Source organism: Molossus molossus, unplaced genomic scaffold (assembly GCF_014108415.1).
Source record: "Molossus molossus isolate mMolMol1 unplaced genomic scaffold, mMolMol1.p scaffold_m16_p_6, whole genome shotgun sequence".
Lineage (NCBI taxonomy): Eukaryota > Metazoa > Chordata > Mammalia > Chiroptera > Molossidae > Molossus > Molossus molossus.
In genome coordinates this window covers 5,488,984-5,506,054 of record NW_023425399.1, presented here as the reverse complement: position 1 = coordinate 5,506,054, position 17,071 = coordinate 5,488,984, and positions in this window count along the sequence as shown.

Sequence of the window (17,071 nt, the reverse complement as noted above, 5' to 3'; positions counted from 1 at the left end):
ACCCACCTGCTCCTCCCCGACCTCCAGGTGTCTGATGTTGCCAAAGAGGCTGCCTCGGTAGGTCTGGGTGGAGCCCCTCCAGGCTCCCCACGCAGGTGGGTGTACCTCCCCGTTACAGCGGAGCCAGGGGGGTGCAAATGGAGAGATGCCGGCGGGTGAGGCTTGGCCCCTGGCGCGCTCAGTGAGGCCTTGTTAAGCAGCACGGCCCCGGGAGTCAGGGAGAGCGGGCATGCCAGGAGCCCTGGACCTCAGACAGGTAAGAATGCGATCCTGCGTGGTCACTCGGGAAGGGGACGCAGAACGGCAGCTCTGGACGTGGGCTCCCCCGTGCCTCTGCAGTCTCCTTTGTTGCTATAACAACTAAGAAGGAGGCTCGCTGCGCCCTCCCTGAGCTGTCTGACGAGTAGACACCAGCCGGGTGCTGTGTGCCCGCCGGGCGCGGGCTGCGGGTGTGCCAGGCAGGGAGGTGGCAGCGCCCAGTTAACAGCTCGGCGCTCCGACACTAACCACCCTGCCCCCCCCACACCCCGAGTTCTCCCATCCTCGCTGAAATCACCACTGGGTGTGGGAAGCAGAGCTGCTTGGGTGGATTCGGAGCCGCTGGAGATGAGGGGGGGTAGGGTCTCCGACCCCAGTCTCCCAGACCCTGGCGGCTCCTCTCGGGGTCTCTGACCCGAGTCTCCCGGACCCTGGCGGCTCCTCTCGGGGTCTCCGACCCGAGTCTCCCGGACCCTGGCGGCTCCTCTCGGGGTCTCCACGTTGTGTTTCGTGGTTCACGTGGGAAATGAAGGCCGAGGACTAGGTTTAACCACGTGCCCTGCCAGCAGGTGGTTACCTTCTCCAGGGCCAGCCAAGGAGGCACAGGTGGAAACCCTCTCGGGCGAGGGTCTGCAGACGGTGGCCAGCGGCGGCGCACCCGTTTTGTAAGGGAAGGGTGATTGGAGCACACTTGTCTGTACATCTGTGCCTGCTTTGGGGGCGCCGCCGCAGAGGTGAGTGGTTGTGGTGCGGCCTTGTGCCCCTACAGGGGAGGGTGGCCGGGCCCTGCTCGATGTGACCCCTGCCCCCAAGAACCAGTGGGCTCCTAGGCTCCACGTGACCCCTGCCCCCAAGAACCAGTGGGCTCCTAGGCTCCACGTGACCCCTGCCCCCAAGAACCAGTGGGCTCCTAGGCTCCGGCACTGCAGGTCCCTGGCGTCAGCATTGCAGGTGCGATGCACGGACCCGGAGGGCCCACCTGGCAGACCGGAGCGGGGCTGCTCCCTCTCACTGCTCGTGCTGTTCGCCTCGGAACATCGCCCCTCCCCCTGCTCTTGCAAAACTGGAACCTCCTTCAAACTCCAGCCTAGACACCGGGCTCTCTGCAGTCCTTCCCAGAGCCCTGCACCCCAGACCGAGGGAGCCGCCAGTCACAAGTGGTCAAGGTAGTCAGAGGGGCCCGGCCGGGGTGGCTCAGTGGTTGAGCATCGACCCTGTACCAAGAGGTCGCCGGTTCCATTCCCGGTCAGGGCACATGCCCAGGCTGTGGGCCTGATCCCCAATGGGGGGCGTGCAGGAGGCGGCCAATGGATGTTCTCTCTCATCCATGTTTCTCTCTCTAACTCTCCCTTCCTCTCTCTCTAAAATCAATCAAGAAAAAAAAGAATGTTTTTAAAGTAGTCAGAGGGTTCGTGCCCAGCACTCATTACTGTTGACGATGACATTTCCACGTGGCGTGGGTTGTCTGCTTTCTGTGTGCTTCTCAAGCTCTTGGGGGTGGGGTGGGGGTGGGGTGTGGTGAGGGTGGGAGGGTGATGGGGGTGGGGTGGGGGTGGGGGTGGGGGTGGGGGGTGGTATCTGCTCTGTTAAACTGCCCTCGCAGCGCCAAACGAAATGCCTGGCTCACTTAGTGGGTGCTCACTCGCAATCATTTCATGAGCAAAGAGATGGAAAGACAGACGGCCACGACCGCACCCTGGAGTCGCAGTGTCGGGGACTTGGGAAGCCCTAACTTTTCGGGTGTCCGCTGATTGGTCGGTGCAGGGCAGGGGGTCGTTCGTCCAGGCAGCCGGCCTGGCATCACCCGCCTGGTTTTGCTGCCCTTCTGGTTCTGGGGCTGAAACAAAGCCACCGTCTCGATGCCGTGTCCAGGGAGGAGGGCTCAGGGGGTCCAAACCACAAGACCAGCGATATGCTGGGGAGCAGAGGTCACCCCGGGGGCCGGTCCACGCTGCCCCAGTTTTATCCATTGCTAGGCCTCCGCCCTGGTGACCGTCTGTACCTGGCCCATCGTCCTTGTTCTGCTCCTGTCTGTCCAACTGCTCAGCGTATAACGACATTACTATGCTATAGGGACACACTGACCATCTGAGGCAGAGGGACAGGGAGGGGAGATAGGGAGCCGCTATAGACTTCAGCTCCTTCCCAGGCACCTCCTTGCTGCTTTCTGAACACGGAGCCGAGTTTGAATTTCACGCTGGGTGTCCCGCGTCCTGTGCGCCCTGTGCAGATGGTGCTGCTCCCAGAAGGCGAGCTGAGCGGCCTGGGGACCCTGCTTCCGCGTGGGCTCCCACCCAGGCCTGTGGCTCCTCTTTGCAACCTCCCAGCCCCGACATTTAGTCACGACCCCTGTGGAAGACAAGCCCCGTGCTTCCTTTGCGAAGCAAACGCCCCAAGACGGCCACAGCCACGGCCCAGAGCTAAACACTGTGGAATTATTTTCCTCATCACTGAACTCCTTTCAACGTCGGACCATCAGAACAAAGAAAGAAAATCATTTGGTTATCAAAGGGAGCCAGCCCCCAAATTTACTTTCCTTTGGCTGTCATGCAAATTTCCAGCCAGAGGCCTGGCTGGGTGGCTTTGAAGATAAAGATCACAGTGCATGGAGGAGGCTTCAATGGATTCTGATGATCCTGTGATTTACTTGGGGGAAGGAGGCAAAGAGCGAGAACAATGAGAACCGGGCTGGGAAGGCAGAAAGCCAGCGTCCGAATCTGGTCCACCTGCTGGCTGGAGGGGCCACACAGGGGTGCCCAGGGCTCCCAGGGAATTCTATGAGCTGCCCATGCAGATTTTGTCTGGTGAGGGGGGATCCGTTTTGTCTCTCAGTGAATTCTGAGGCAATGCCGAGTCAGTGAGCTGCTTGGCTTTGTAAACGTTTTGGATACTTCTTCATTCAGTAAACATCACGGAATGGCCCTGTGAGTCCAGGGGTGCAGAGTTTTGATTGCCACCCTACCAAAGCCAGCTTGGCCAGTGGTGGTGGTGGTGGTGGTGGTGGTGGTGGTTATGGAGTCGGTGGCTTCCAGTGATTACAGGCAAGTGAGGGCAGGTCTCCCCACCCACAAACAGGCTGTCAGAGGGTCATTTACCAGATTTCCAGGTACCTGTTAGCAGTGATTAGCCAGGAGGTACAAAAGCACTGACGGGGCCCAGCTGGTGTGGATCAGTGGTTGAGCGTTGACCCTGCACCAGGAGGTCGCGGGTTCGATTCCCGGTCAGGACACATGACCAGGTTGTGGGCCCGATCCGCAGTTGGGGGCATGTAGGAGGCGGCCAATCAATGTTCTCTCTCATCAATGTTCCTATCCTTCTCACTTCCCCTCTCTAAAATCAATAAAGATAAAAACATGTTTTCTAAACAAACAAACAATAAAAAAACCCAAGAACCCTGACGTCATGAGTGCCTGGCCCCGACCCTTTGCTGTCTGACTGTCCACAGGCAAGGTTGCCGTGAGGCGGACAGGACAAGATTCTAGCAGCAAAATGGGGCAGAGGTTCTAGTGGGCAGTGGGGGTCCCGCAGCCATCAGCTGAAAACACAAACGGTCGGGAAGCCCAAGCCCACAGGGCCCCGTGGTGCTGGGGGAGGCGCCCTGGTCTGCGGGAGTCTCCTCCTCAGTCGGCCGAGCTGCGGAGGGCCGAGTGGCTGGACAAACGCCCGCAGCTTGCCTGGGCGGAGTCGGATGTTCGAGGACTTGGTCATGCCTTAGGACTGGGGAGTCGTTTTGATTGAGAGAAATTATGGCTGTTGAAGCAGACAGCACCCATCACCTACACAATCTCCATTTTTCTAAGTTTTCTTTTTAATTTTTTTTCTTTGTTGATTTTAGAGAGAGAGGAAGGAGAGAGAGAGATAGAAACATCGATGAGAGAGAACATCGATTGGCCGCCTCCTGCACGCTCCCCACTGGGGACCAGGCCCATAGTCTGGCACGTGCCCGGACCGGGAATTGAACCGGCGACCTCCTGGTGCCTGGGCCGACGCTCAGCCACTGAGCCACACTAGACAGGCTCCATTTTTTTCTTTACTCAACTTTTCCCCTTACTGACAACCCTGAGTTTGTTTGGAGAAGCAATGATTCTACTCAGAACTACCGACCTTTCCAGAGCCTCGGAAGGCTTTGTCCTTCAGCCTTGGCTCTTCCCTTCATGCGCCTGGGGTGCAGGTGGGTGGCCGGACGCGGAGAAGTCCGCTGGCCTTCGGGAGGAGCAAAGACACCTGCTGAGGACGTCAGGGAGGACGCGGAAAGGAGCCAGGGCCTTTGAACGCCCCACGCGGAGCTGTTCCAGCCCCCCGCGTCTGGGCGATTTCACGTGAACATTTCTATTTGATAAGCCACTGGAGATGGGCGCCCAGGGAGAGCAGCCAAACGTAATCCTGATTCACCTGGTCGGTGTTTATTGCAGAGTGTCCGGCAAATGTGAGCACCGAGACCTCACGTTCGTGGGGACTCGGTATAACGTCGTTTTTCTGTGACCAATGTGTCCAGTCGATGGAGTTTTTACAGGACGCTCTGAGGGCCACCTCCTCCCCAAGGCGCAGAGAAGGCACAGTGCCTATGACCCAGGGTACTTTGAGAGGCTCATTAAAGATCTTTTACCTTCTTTTAAAATCAGAAAAAAAAAAATCCACCTTGGATTATATGGGTCTTTAAACAAACTCAGTCATGTAATATAATTCTCAGTACCGTTTTATGGAAGGGGTTGTGAAGGCAGATGTATGGCCTTGAAGGTCCTTAGGTGGTCGGAAGGTCCCCTCATCTGGGAAGGAATCACTCATTTCTTCTCTCTCCATTTCCACTCCAAAGGCTTCCTTGTGTGGGTGGAGGGACCCCCTTCAAAGGCTTCCTTGTGTGGATGGAGGGACCCCCTCATCCAGCGGAACTGGGTTGCAACCCCAGCGTGACGTGAAGAAAGTTTCTTAATCCCTCTCCGTCCCAGTTTTATAAAACTGATTGATTGATTTGTGTTGAGTCAACAATGATGTGAATGCCCACAAGACAGCAGGCACTGTCTATAGCGTAGGGATTGTTTGAAGAGGAGAGAAATCGATCCCCAAGGAGCAGAAGGCCTGGCCTCCCTGCCACTTTGAGCTCTCTTCCCCTTGGCCATGAGCGCCACGCCGTCCACGTCCAGTCCTCTGCGCTCTCGCTGGGCGGAAGGCTGGGATCAGAACGTGGCCTCTTCCCCGGAGGGGATGCTTCTGCCTCTCAGGAGAAGAGCAACGCTTTCCCCTTGAACGTGATAAGGTCCCGGGCTCCTTCCCACAGCCATTTCCCGCCACAGCCCAGCACTGCTCCTCTAACGGCTTTGTTCTCAGTGCTGGTAAAACTCATTGTCCGAGCTCGGCGGTCAGACAGTGGCGTGGCCTGGGGTCCTTCACAGACCCCCTCGGCCACCTGGGAAGAAGCTGTCAGAATTTCAGAACTGCCTTCTTTTTTTGTTGTACTGGGACATTTTCTTTTCTTCTTTTTCCCCCCTCACCTTCTTAGACGTCCCTTACAGACTCACCTGTGGCAAACGCAGCGGTTATCCGAAAAACGTGCGTTTCCCATTGTACCCACAGTGCCACACGCGCAGGGGTGCAAGACCGGGCGTATGCTGTAGAAGTGCCCGATATCACTGGCGTGCAAACATCTTCGGGATCACTTTGAGTGTGCAGTGTTCGACCGCACGCAGGGCGACACACCCAGTGGATTCGAGACAAACGCACGCTCGGCCCCGCTGTGATGAGAGAGCGTCCTGCAGGGAACAGGGTGTCTCTGTGTCAGCTCATTCAGAGTCCGCAGAAGCGATGGCAGGTACTTCTTTCCTCGGGGCACAGAGACTCGGGGTGCCATTTCCTCTGCTGGCAAACGTGCCGTGGCATCCCGTGAGCCCCCGCCTGGCTCAGGAGCCTGGAGGGTTCTGCCCTGGGGCCTGTCGCCTGGAGCCAGGTAACCCGATGCCTGCCAAGTCCTGCCCCCTCTGCTGCTGTGTGGACAGGCCTGGGCCCAGAGAGGTCCCCGAGGTGCCGCCCTGCCAAGTCCTGCCCCCTCTGCTGCTGTGTGGACAGGCCTGGGCCCGGAGAGGTCCCCGAGGTGCCGCCCTGCCAAGTCCTGCCCCCTCTGCTGCTATGTGGACAGGCCTGGGCCCGGAGAGGTCCCCGAGGTGCCGCCCTGCCAAGTCCTGCCCCCTCTGCTGCTGTGTGGACAGGCCTGGGCCCGGGGAGGTCCCCGAGGTGCCGCCCTGCCAAGTCCTGCCCCCTCTGCTGCTGTGTGGAGAGGCCTGGGCCCGGGGAGGTCCCCGAGGCGCCGCCCTGCCAAGTCCTGCCCCCTCTGCTGCTGTGTGGACAGGCCTGGGCCCGGGGAGGTCCCCGAGGTGCCGCCCTGGCAAGTCCTGCCCCCTCTGCTGCTGTGTGGACAGGCCTGGGCCCGGAGAGGTCCCCGAGGTGCCGCCCTGGCGACTGGTGCTCCTCGTCTGGCCGTGGGGGGCGGGGGGCCTGCTACGTGCCCAGCAGGACATGGGCACCGAGAAATCTTCTGGTTTGAAGTCCGACGTATCCCACACAGGATTTAACTATGTATACAAATAATCAGGGAAGTGCAGACCGCCTGAACCCCCGACATGGTCCCCGTCATGTCTTCCCTGTTGTCCTTTCTCTGCGCACTCTCCCTTCAAGGGGACCCGCCCAGGGGAGCAAGGAATGATCGTTTATCGAGCGAGCATGGAGTCACACACACGCTCACATTCGTTCCCCGACGCGCTCCCCAGACATGACGAGCAATCCTGATGTGTGCCAACCGTCATGGGAGGCTCCAGGGAATATGAGGGACTAGATGGGGTGGGGGGTAAGAGAGTTTGAGAGGACAGAGATGCCAGTTCAGTGTGGTGACGGGGCTGTGATGACAGGCCCGTCCTGAGTGTTTGGAAACCCAGAGGAGGGGGACCTAATCCTAGCTGGAATAATCGTGGAGGGCTTCCTGGAGGAGGTGACACCTGCAGAATGAGGAACAGTGGAGAAGCTTCCGCAGGCATGGCTCACCAGGCAGGCAGGTATAGTAGAGGGAAGCAGGACCATCTGTGGGAAGACGGGGGGCCCCCCTGGAGCATTTCGGAGCCTCAAAGGAGGCTCAGGCCATCAGAGAGAAGGGAAACGTGAGGGGTGGGAAGGAAAGGAAGGGGTGAAGACTATTAGGCAGACTCAGCGGTCCTGCTGTCAGGGTGGGAGAGGCCAGCACGGCAGACGACTGGTGTCCAGTCCTGATGGCCGCCTTTCTGGGGTGACGTGCTCAGAGCCTGCCTGCTTCTCCTTCTTGTATAGAAGCCCCCGCCCCCCATTTCCAGTGACGATTGAACAGGCCTCTGTGATTTTTCTTTTCTTTTCTTTGCTTGCTAGAGAGCTGATGCTGTGATGTGGCATGAGAGACACGTGTATAACACACGACTCCGAGAGCCATTCGCTCTCCATCCATTTGCCAAATGTTTACTGAGCACCTACTATGTGCTGTAGACATTGGAGACACAGCAGTCAATACAACGGGAAAAATCTCTGCCCTCGGTGTCGGTGCCCATACCCTGTCAGCGGAAGTCAAGAATAGGTGATACCGTGTCATGTTTGCGGTTGACAATGGTGTTGAAAACTAGGCAGGGACAGGTGTGGGGAGTTCTGGTGGGGGGTTGTAATGTTAAGTAGGGTGGTCAAGGCGGTCACAATGAGAAGGTGATTTGGAGGAAAAAGCCTGAAGTGGGTCAGCCTCCTAGCGTCTGGGGGAAAAGCCTCCTAAGAAGGGTCACAGTGAGGGCGAAAGCCACGAGGCAGGGACACTGAGCAACAAGTAGGGGCGCCATGTGGCTGGAGAGGAGTGAGTTTGTTGGGCGCAGCCATGGAGAGCAGGGCAAGGTACAAAGGACCCTCCAGGTTGGGGGACGGCACCAGCAGAGACTTGGGGGAGGAAGGGACAAGGCGTCTCGCTTGTCTTGCTTGCCCTCGACTCGGCCCCGAATCGTCCAGCAGGGGCGGCTGTGGACGACGTTGGTCTCCGGCCCTGAACGCTGACGGGTTCGGGATGGCTCCGAACACACCTGGCCGCTCAGCGCATCCCCAGCGCCGGCCCTGTGTCCAGAGGAACCCTCTCCGCCTCGTTCTCACACATTCTGGAGGTGCAAAGGTTGATGTGGAACCTCCCGATGTCAGGACACGGGGTTTGCTTCGTTCCCACGCTGCGGTGCAAAAGCAACCCTTTCTCCGGGCTGGGTTGTCCTGTGGCTTCCGGCTGGAGACCTTGGCATGGACCAGGGGCTCAGATGGTAGTGGAGGAGCCAACTGGAGCTGCTGGGGAGCAATGAGCAGTCTGGTTTCTCATCTGGTGTCCCCCGTCTCACACATGCCAGGGGAGGGGGAGTCCGAGCCGCGTGGAGTGGTCCAGGTGCACCCTCTGAGAAGGTGGGTCTTCACTCACGAATCAGTCAGTCAAATCGTGGCCGCATTGTGAGTACGCAGGAGCAAGGGCCGCGGGGAGGCCTGGAAAACCTATCGGGGCCGACAAGCTGGGAAACAGAGGACGTGCAAGAGGTTTGGTCTCCTGGGATCAAGTCATATCTAAGGGCTCTAGAAGGTCGGCCAGTAATTTGAAATCTGTGCTCCTTTATTATCTACTGCTCTTTCTGCCGGCCGCTGCTGACCTCTGGGGTCAGGCAGGGTTTGAATCCGCTCCCCAGGTCATTTCCGACACCACCGGTGGCGATTCAGAGAGTGTCCGCCAGGTGGCGGTGTTCTCATTCAGAGGAAAGGAAAGGGACCCCAAGAAAGAGCCTCCTTGTTGTTGTTCAGTGACGTCTGCGGGGTCCTGATCCCTGCCTCAGCCTCGGTTTGCAGCTAATAAAGTAAAACACCGGCGTGCATGACTTTCCTTCTTTATTTATGTGTGGCACTTTCCATGCCACGTAAACCCATAATATTTATTTCCGTGGCAATTGCTATGCAAACCGTAGACAGGGGGTCCCGTGGGTCATCCCAGCATCTTCTCCAGAAGCAGAGCCTCAGACGACGAAGCAGGTGAGAAGCACGTGTGGTCAGATGGTCAGGGGACTGTCTGGGGGGAGACGGCCCACAAGAATCGGCGGCTTTCGTTCCAGCTCTCCAGGAGACTGATTTGCATAGCAGAGCGCTGCGGAATACCTGTTTCAGACACGGAGTGTGGAACCGTTTCTAAAAACCTCCTTTTAGCCTGTCCACCTGCAGAAGCAAGGACACCCACCCAGAGGCAGGGGCTGATTGTGAAGGACAGTCCCAGGGACAAACGCCAGGGCTGAGAGGGACTGGGAAGGGGGAGGTCAGACAGGGACAACCAATGGGCAGGGTTAATAATGTTCATTTCTTTCTTTGACCCCACAGAGGGTGCCCCATGGAGATTTTCTGAACCCCCCAAAGCCAGTGTTGAATGAGGCTGGTGCCGGAGTTCATTGTCAGCCCGGGCTGCGGGGGACAGTTACAGGGGTCCCCCCTTCGCCGTGAGGAACCGTCTGTGAGGTGCTCAGTAATTCCTCCTTTGAGGTCACGATGACGTGTTCATGTGATTTCATCTACTTATTCTTCTCAGCATCACTTTGCTCCTCTTCTGCCCTGGACATGGGAGTTGAGGTCTTTCCCCTCATCCCGTCCCTCCTTCCCTTTCGTCCAGGCCCGCTGCCCCTGCTGAGCGTTCAGAATCTGCCTCATCTACCGGCGATGAACCCTCGCCCCTCGGCGGTGGGCTCCTTTCCCTCCCCGCTGGCCCCGTGCTGGCCGGCTCGCTCCACCCGCCCTCTCTCCCCACCACCTCCTGGAAAGGTGATGTGATGCCGGGAAACCTGCTAGAAAAGTGGGGAAAACCTGTTCCTGGGCCCTGGGTGAGCTAGAGAAATGGGGGAGAGAGCAAGAGGGACAGACGAGGGGCCTGCTCTGAGCACCAGCTCCGCAGAGGCCCACCTGCTTAGCCCTCCCAGACCCTGCTGGCCGTCAGGTGGGGCCCAGGCCGCGGGCAGTCCTCGCCACAGCAGCCTTGCTGCGGCCTCTGCACGGATCGCTGTGTCTGCAGGGCTCCAGCTGGTCTGCGGGTAGCTGGCTGACGTCGACTTTAGGTTCTCGGTGTCTTCTTTTAGTGGGTCTGGTTTCTGGAGGTTTCCGGACCTGCCCAGAGAGATGCCAAACCTGAGAGTCAGGAATGAGGTCCCCGTCACCGAGGCGCACGCAGTCGCTGCACCTGCCCCTCTCGCTCCTCCTCACGGTACAGCCCCGGGCCGGCTCCCAGAACCTCGCTGCCCTGCTGGGGGAAGGTGGCATTTGGAACCTTCCCCGCCGAAAGCGTTCTCTCCTGTGGCTGGTCTCCGAGCTGCCCACTCTGGACGCTGATGCTTCTCCTGGCTTGGATTTCAGGGCTCAGGTTCGCCTGTGCGGTGTGTGGGGCGTGGTCTTGCCCCCTTGTGGGTGGGGAGGGGAGTGAAGAGTCTCCGTGTCCCTCCCAGCTCTGAGCGTTGTCATTGGCAGCAGCCCAGTCCAATGGGATCAGACCTGCCTCATTCATTCAGCCACCGTGTCAGAGCCTGCCCACACTGCCCTGGGAATGAGGGCTCCAAGGCGAGGAAGACGGTTCCTGGGCGGTGGAGAAATCATTAGAATGAGATGGACACGGGTAATAAATGATACACAAATAATGTGTCAGGCGGTACAAGGTGAGGCAGGACAATTCGGAGAATGAGACGGGGCGGCCAGGAAAGCCTGTGTGATCGAGATATTGGCAGGGAGCTGAGGGCACGAGCCAGGCATTCCTCTGGGGAAAGGACATTCCAGAGAACAGCATGTGCAAAGGGCCTGAGGTAGGCGCGGGAGGAATGTGTTTGAGGAACAGGGATTGTGGCCTTAAGGAAGTGGGCCAGGGGAAGTGGTAGAAGAGGGGGTCGGTTTGATAAAGGTGGGGCTTAGCAGACTTTTATAGGACTCTGGACCCTGGGGAGGCTTTTGAATTTCATTCTGAATGAAATGCGAGGTTTCCTGAGGGTGTTGAGCAGAGAGCGCTTATCTAATATGACGTCACCATTTTAAAAGGCTCATTCATTTTCTGCATTTTTCCAAAGGGAAACATGGTGTGCCTATAAAGTTACGTGTATGTATATGCACATGTACAACCACAGATGTACATACGTAGATATTCAAAGTTGGTACACATGCTGTGCAGATAATTTGAAAATAATTGGAGTGTGTGTCTACAAACCCCCTTTCCCCTAAATGTCCCCTGTGCACAGATCCCTGTTCCTTCATGTATTTGCCTCTGAAGTAGGGACCTTATTTTGGAAGAGGAAGCAGAGGCCAGAAAACCCTTTGGAGTCTGCACACTCTGTACGCCCCCCGGGCACGTCTTAGACAGTGGTGACCCCCCCCCCTTTTCAGTCATACCTGGAAGTAGAGATGTTTGAGCAGATGGGGAAAGTTTGGAGCAGGAACATGAAACCCAACGGAGGGAAATGACTGGTGGGTGTCCTTAATGGCCCTACTGCTCTGTAAGTCTAGGCTGGGAGAAGCCGGTCTCATTACACGGGATGCTGTCTCCCCACAGATGTCAAGTGAGTCAAGAGAGAGCCTTCTGGTGTTAATGAAGTAGTGTGTGCATTTTTAGAGGAATAAAAAGTGATTCACAATAAGACCGAAGGCTATTTCAGGTAGAATGCGTGTGTGCGTGTGTGTGCAACGTGTTTAAATCGAGACTTCATCAGGAATAGCTCCTATCAAAAGCAGATTTTCAGATTCTCCTATAACTGATCTGGTTTTGCCTCTGAGTAAGAGTCTGTGGAGCATGTTTTGTCTAAGTTAAGGGTCTCCCCAGGTACCTTTGGCCAGAAGTTCAAAGTCTTGGCTGCAAACCTAGATCCTCCCTCATCTCTATCCTGTTAATGACCCTTCTACTAAAAGTTGACAGTAACTTACTGGTGACACTGAATTCCATCGTCTTTTTAAAAATTTTTTTTATTCTCACTGAGGACATTTTTGCATTTATCTGCAGATAGAGTGGGAAGGAGAGAGGGAGGAAGAGAGGGAGAGAAACATTGACGTGACAGAGACACATCGACTGGCTGCCACCCACACGACCCCAACCGGGGCCGGCGACAAACTGCAACTGAGATACGTGCCCTTAGCGGGAACCGAACCCGGGTCTCTCTGGCCCGTGGGCTGACATTCTAACCACTGAGCCAAACCGGCCAGGGCTCCATAGTCTCTTTTTTTTTTTTTTTTTATAGGTGTGGGAGAAATGTTTCTTTGAAATCTTTCAATTAGGGGAGCAACCCAAGGCTTCTTTGATCAAGTTCACCCAGATTCAAATGCTTTATACATCAGATTTGCTTAGCAGGATACTTTTCTGATTTCCCCTCATGTGACCGCCACCAGCCGTGGACAGGGCATCCGTCAGATAACGTTTCTTTGGGGACACTGTCTAAACCCACGCCTCTGGCGCACGGGGGCAGGAGACCAGTGGACAGTCGGCGTGGAGACAGCTTCGCCACTGGTCTCACAGTGACTCTTGCCCAGTTGCGGGCTCCAGACCCATTGGCCACACTGCAGTTCCCAAAGGCTTCCATGACGGGGCTCCTAAGAGGCCCTTTGCAGTTGTCAGCCCCTCCCATCTTCAGCATCCCCCCGAGTGTCTCTCCTTTGCCACAGAGTTTCAGCCATGGGGCACCCCCTTTCCTCCCATTTCCTCCCGCAGCCCACCTGCTATGCTCATCCTCGTCCCTAGGGGGCGTGTGGCCGTCCTGGGAAGTTCCGTCAATTAGGAAAAGATCCAGTGAAACATCCCCCGGCGTGGCACTTCTTGTCATTCCTGTTTTCCGTTTTCTTTTCTAAACTTAAAAACGCTACTTGGAAAACCACGTTTATCAGACATAGTGACATAAGACGAAGAGCTCCTGCAGATGCCCGCCACTCAGAATTCTGTGTGTCAGCCAGGACATGCAGAGGCGACGTGGCAGGAGAATGACGTTCTGTCTGTGTTCTGAGCTGTGTGTCTCTGACGCTGGCAGCCGGAGTCAGGGAGATAAGACGTGTAAATGATTGTGATGGTTGGCCCGGCACCTTCAGCATCATTACAAACAAGTAGGTCACACCTTCCTGACCAATGGCGTGTGTCTGGTGTCTGGGGTCTCAAATATCCAATGATGGGCTCTGAGCACAGAGCTACCACTAGGTATTATGATTGTGTACCCCGCAGTGCAAACTGTGCGGAGGAAGACATACATGGTATTCTCAAGACTGGTTCTGAAACACTTTTGTATCTGGTGATAGTGAGAAACCTTTCTTTCCATCAAAGGGTCTTGAATTTCCCAGCACACAATAACCATTGTTTCTCTATTTCCATTTTTTAAAAAAGCCTCAATTTCCCCTTTGGTTGTCATAATCCCTCAAAGTCCCAGAGGAGTGTTTCAGTGAGTCTGTGGATGCATCTTGCTTATTCATGACCTGGAATAAATGTTCCAGACAGAATCCGAGAGGCAAACCTAACGCAGTCTGGGTGCCCCTTTCTGTCTTCTGACAATTTGTGATTCACTGATTTGGGTTTTATATGGGCAGGAGGTGAAAATGGCCAAAGATGGGCTAAGAAATGTACGTATTCCTTTCTCATTATACGTGGATCTAGCTGGCTGGCTGGAGAGAGACGGAGAAGACAGGCGAATATAGAACATGAATCTCTGGCCTTTGGAAAGCTTGCTTCTTGACTGTTTCACAACCATGTTTATTAAGAGCATAACTGTGCACAGCGGCGGCAGGAGAGACGGCCTTAGTCTGGTGTGTAATTTAAAACATCGGCTGAAGATTCAGCCGCTGGTTCAGATGGATCCAGTTTGGATCCGGGATCCGCCGTGCGCAGTTCCCCCTTTGGCGAGTTCCTAGGCATTTTGGAGACACAAGAGTCGACAGATACTTAGTGAATGAAATAAGTCTGTGACTTCCAGGAACTTTGGTGTCACAGGCGGAGAGAAACAGCGATAGCAGGTACGCAGATTACGTGGTGCGTGTTCGTGGTGAGTGGGGATGGACACTATGCTGGGCTATTTGGAGCTAGACAGAGGGGGGCTCGTGGAGAGGGTGGAGCCTGCGGTGTCAGGTTGTGATGAGGATTAATTGCGTGCACAGAGCCTTCCGGACAGAACCTGACACATATGCTTGGACGGATCGCTCCTATTACTGTGTGTCCTTTTATAATTAATGCCACAAATCTGTTCATACAGCGTTTCCAAAAACACTTGCCTTTTGGAGCTGGGAGAAGCAGACTTGGGGACATTGAGATGTGGACATGTGAGCCAAAACAGGAGGCCAGGAATTGGAAGCTAGACTTCCAGAGCTGGGCAGCGCGATTGCAAGCAAACCACAGCCTCTTCCCATTCCCTCCGAGACCGAGACCATGGGGAAGGAGGTGCGCGCGCATGCACACGCGTTGGCGCAGGGGAAAGCTGCTGTAGTCCTAAATCTACCCTTTCAAAATCCTGCTTTCCTTCACCATCAGCTTCTTCACCTTGATTTGCTCACTTGGTCTTGAGCTGCCAGGCGCCATGCAGGTGTCCTTTAGGCCCGGTTGGGGCGGAGCAGGGCCCGTGGTCACCTCTGCCGGCTGGCTTCTCAGGGGGATGATTTCATTTACTTGTTTGCACAGTGAAGCAAAATCAATCCAAAGTCTTTCCCCCCCCAGGACATGTGCCTGTCCAGTCCCAGCGGAGTGTTTAAATTGTGTGATCCGTTGCTTCAAAGTGAGACAGAGCATTTAATTACAGCTTAATTATCTTGCAGACCGGGAGTTCGGCGGTGACAGCGGGCATTTGCAGCATCTGGGTGTCCGGCTGCCTGTTTTTTTTTTTTTTTTTGAGAGCAAACTAGTTTGAAACGCCATCGGATTCTCCGGTTACGGCTTCCCAGGTCCCATCGGCTGAGAAGTTCATGGCTTTGAAATCACTGGGCTTTTGTTAGCACTACAGCCGGGAACCTGACAGCCCAAATCAAAGCAGGCCGGAATGCCACCCGAGGAGGAGGCTTGAGTCATGGCTTTGGTCCCGCCCACGCGGCAGAGAATGCAACTTTCAGGAGATTATTTGCAACGTCAGTTCCTTACCCATGCCGCCCTGTGTTAACTTTTGATTTGCAACTCCCAGATGATATTATTATCCTGGCCTGATGTTGTTGTATCGTGGCCTCTTTGCATTTTTGTATTTTTGCAGCGGAGGTGTCTTCATCGTTAATATAGCTCCCCCCCGACCCCCTCCCCAAGAAAGGGAGTAGAAAGAAATCACTTTCGCAAAAAAAGGACGCCAAGGATATAACATTGTGCGAACGACTTCGTAGTCTGCCTGCATCTGGCTCATAGGATAACAGAAGCACTCATCAGAGAGAAGAACTGGAGAAGCAAACGTCATTTCAGGAACCTGGGCCCCTTTCTGTTTGTCACTGCGGCGTGCGGCGCACTAACGCACCATGAAGCCATCGGGAGACAAGCAACTTTGTGGCCAGAAAGTTTCTGCTGCTATTTGTCAGCTTTCATCGGGTGTGAGCTTGTAGCCGGGAGAGCTGAGCTTGTCACTAAACTTCGCTACCAGGGGGACCATAAATTGGAGGCAGGGACACAAAGCAATGCAATCTAAATGACTCCTTAAGATTCAGGATGGCTGTGTTAGGACCAGAGGGTCCGGGAAGATGCTGCAGCATGCTCTAATAGGATAACTGCTGGCAACAGGATTTCAGCGACCGGACTTGGCAATTGTGTTCCCGAGGAAGCTGTCCAACTGCTGAGTTATGTCCTGTGACTTTGTATCCAACTGCTGAGTTACGTCCTGTGACTTTGTATCGATATTTGCCCTCAGTTGCCAGTTTTCAAGTGGCATCAGCTACTCTTCTATGTAATAAACTGTTAATTTCCCATTATTGGATTTGCACAAACCCATTTCCAACTCATTCATATTGATACCCGATTTAGGGTTGCCCAAATGAAAAATAAATGGGCAGACTCCATTGAGACAGTTCCAATGCATGGGACAAAATTCAGAGGAGTCGTCTTCATTCTCATGCTCTGTACTTTCCCTAAAAGCCCAGCGAGAGAGAAGAAAGCAGTGTTGCCTGGAGTGTTGGGGACCTCTTTGTAACGAGTGCTGACTGTGACAGCCAGAGGAGGGAGTGAATTTTGTCTCATGCTTACCACCATATTTCATCTTCACGATTGTCCTTGAAGGAGGAATATGTCTCCCATTTTAATAGAGGACAACGCGAGGATGAGAGAGGCCCAGGCGCTTGCATAACTAACAGATCAGAGGCATGTGTGCTATTGCTGCCATAAACTCACCACAGAGTTAGTGGCCTCAAACAACACAGAGCTTATCTTAAATTCTGGACTTCAGGAGTCCTGAAAGCAACGTGTCAGCCGGGCTATGTTCCTTCTGGGGGCCCCAGGGGAGAATCTGCTTCCTTGTCTTTTCTAATTTCTGAGGCCACCTACATTCCTTGGCTGATAGCCACCTTCTCCATCTTCAAAACTGGCTGCTTCAAATCTTCAACTCTATCTCTGATGTCTACTTCTGTGGCATGTCTTTGCCTCTGATGCAGCATTGGACCCACCCGGGTAACCTAGGGTTGTCTCTCCATCTCAAGGTCATTAACTTAATCACATCTGCAAAGTCCCTTTTGCTATGAGAAGTAACACATTCAAAGGTACTGGGGATTGGAACGTGACCTGCCCTACTGGGACTACAGTGATCAGTGTTACATGAGGAAAGCCAACCCTATCCTCGTGGATCTCTCTGGACTGAAAAGTCTGTGG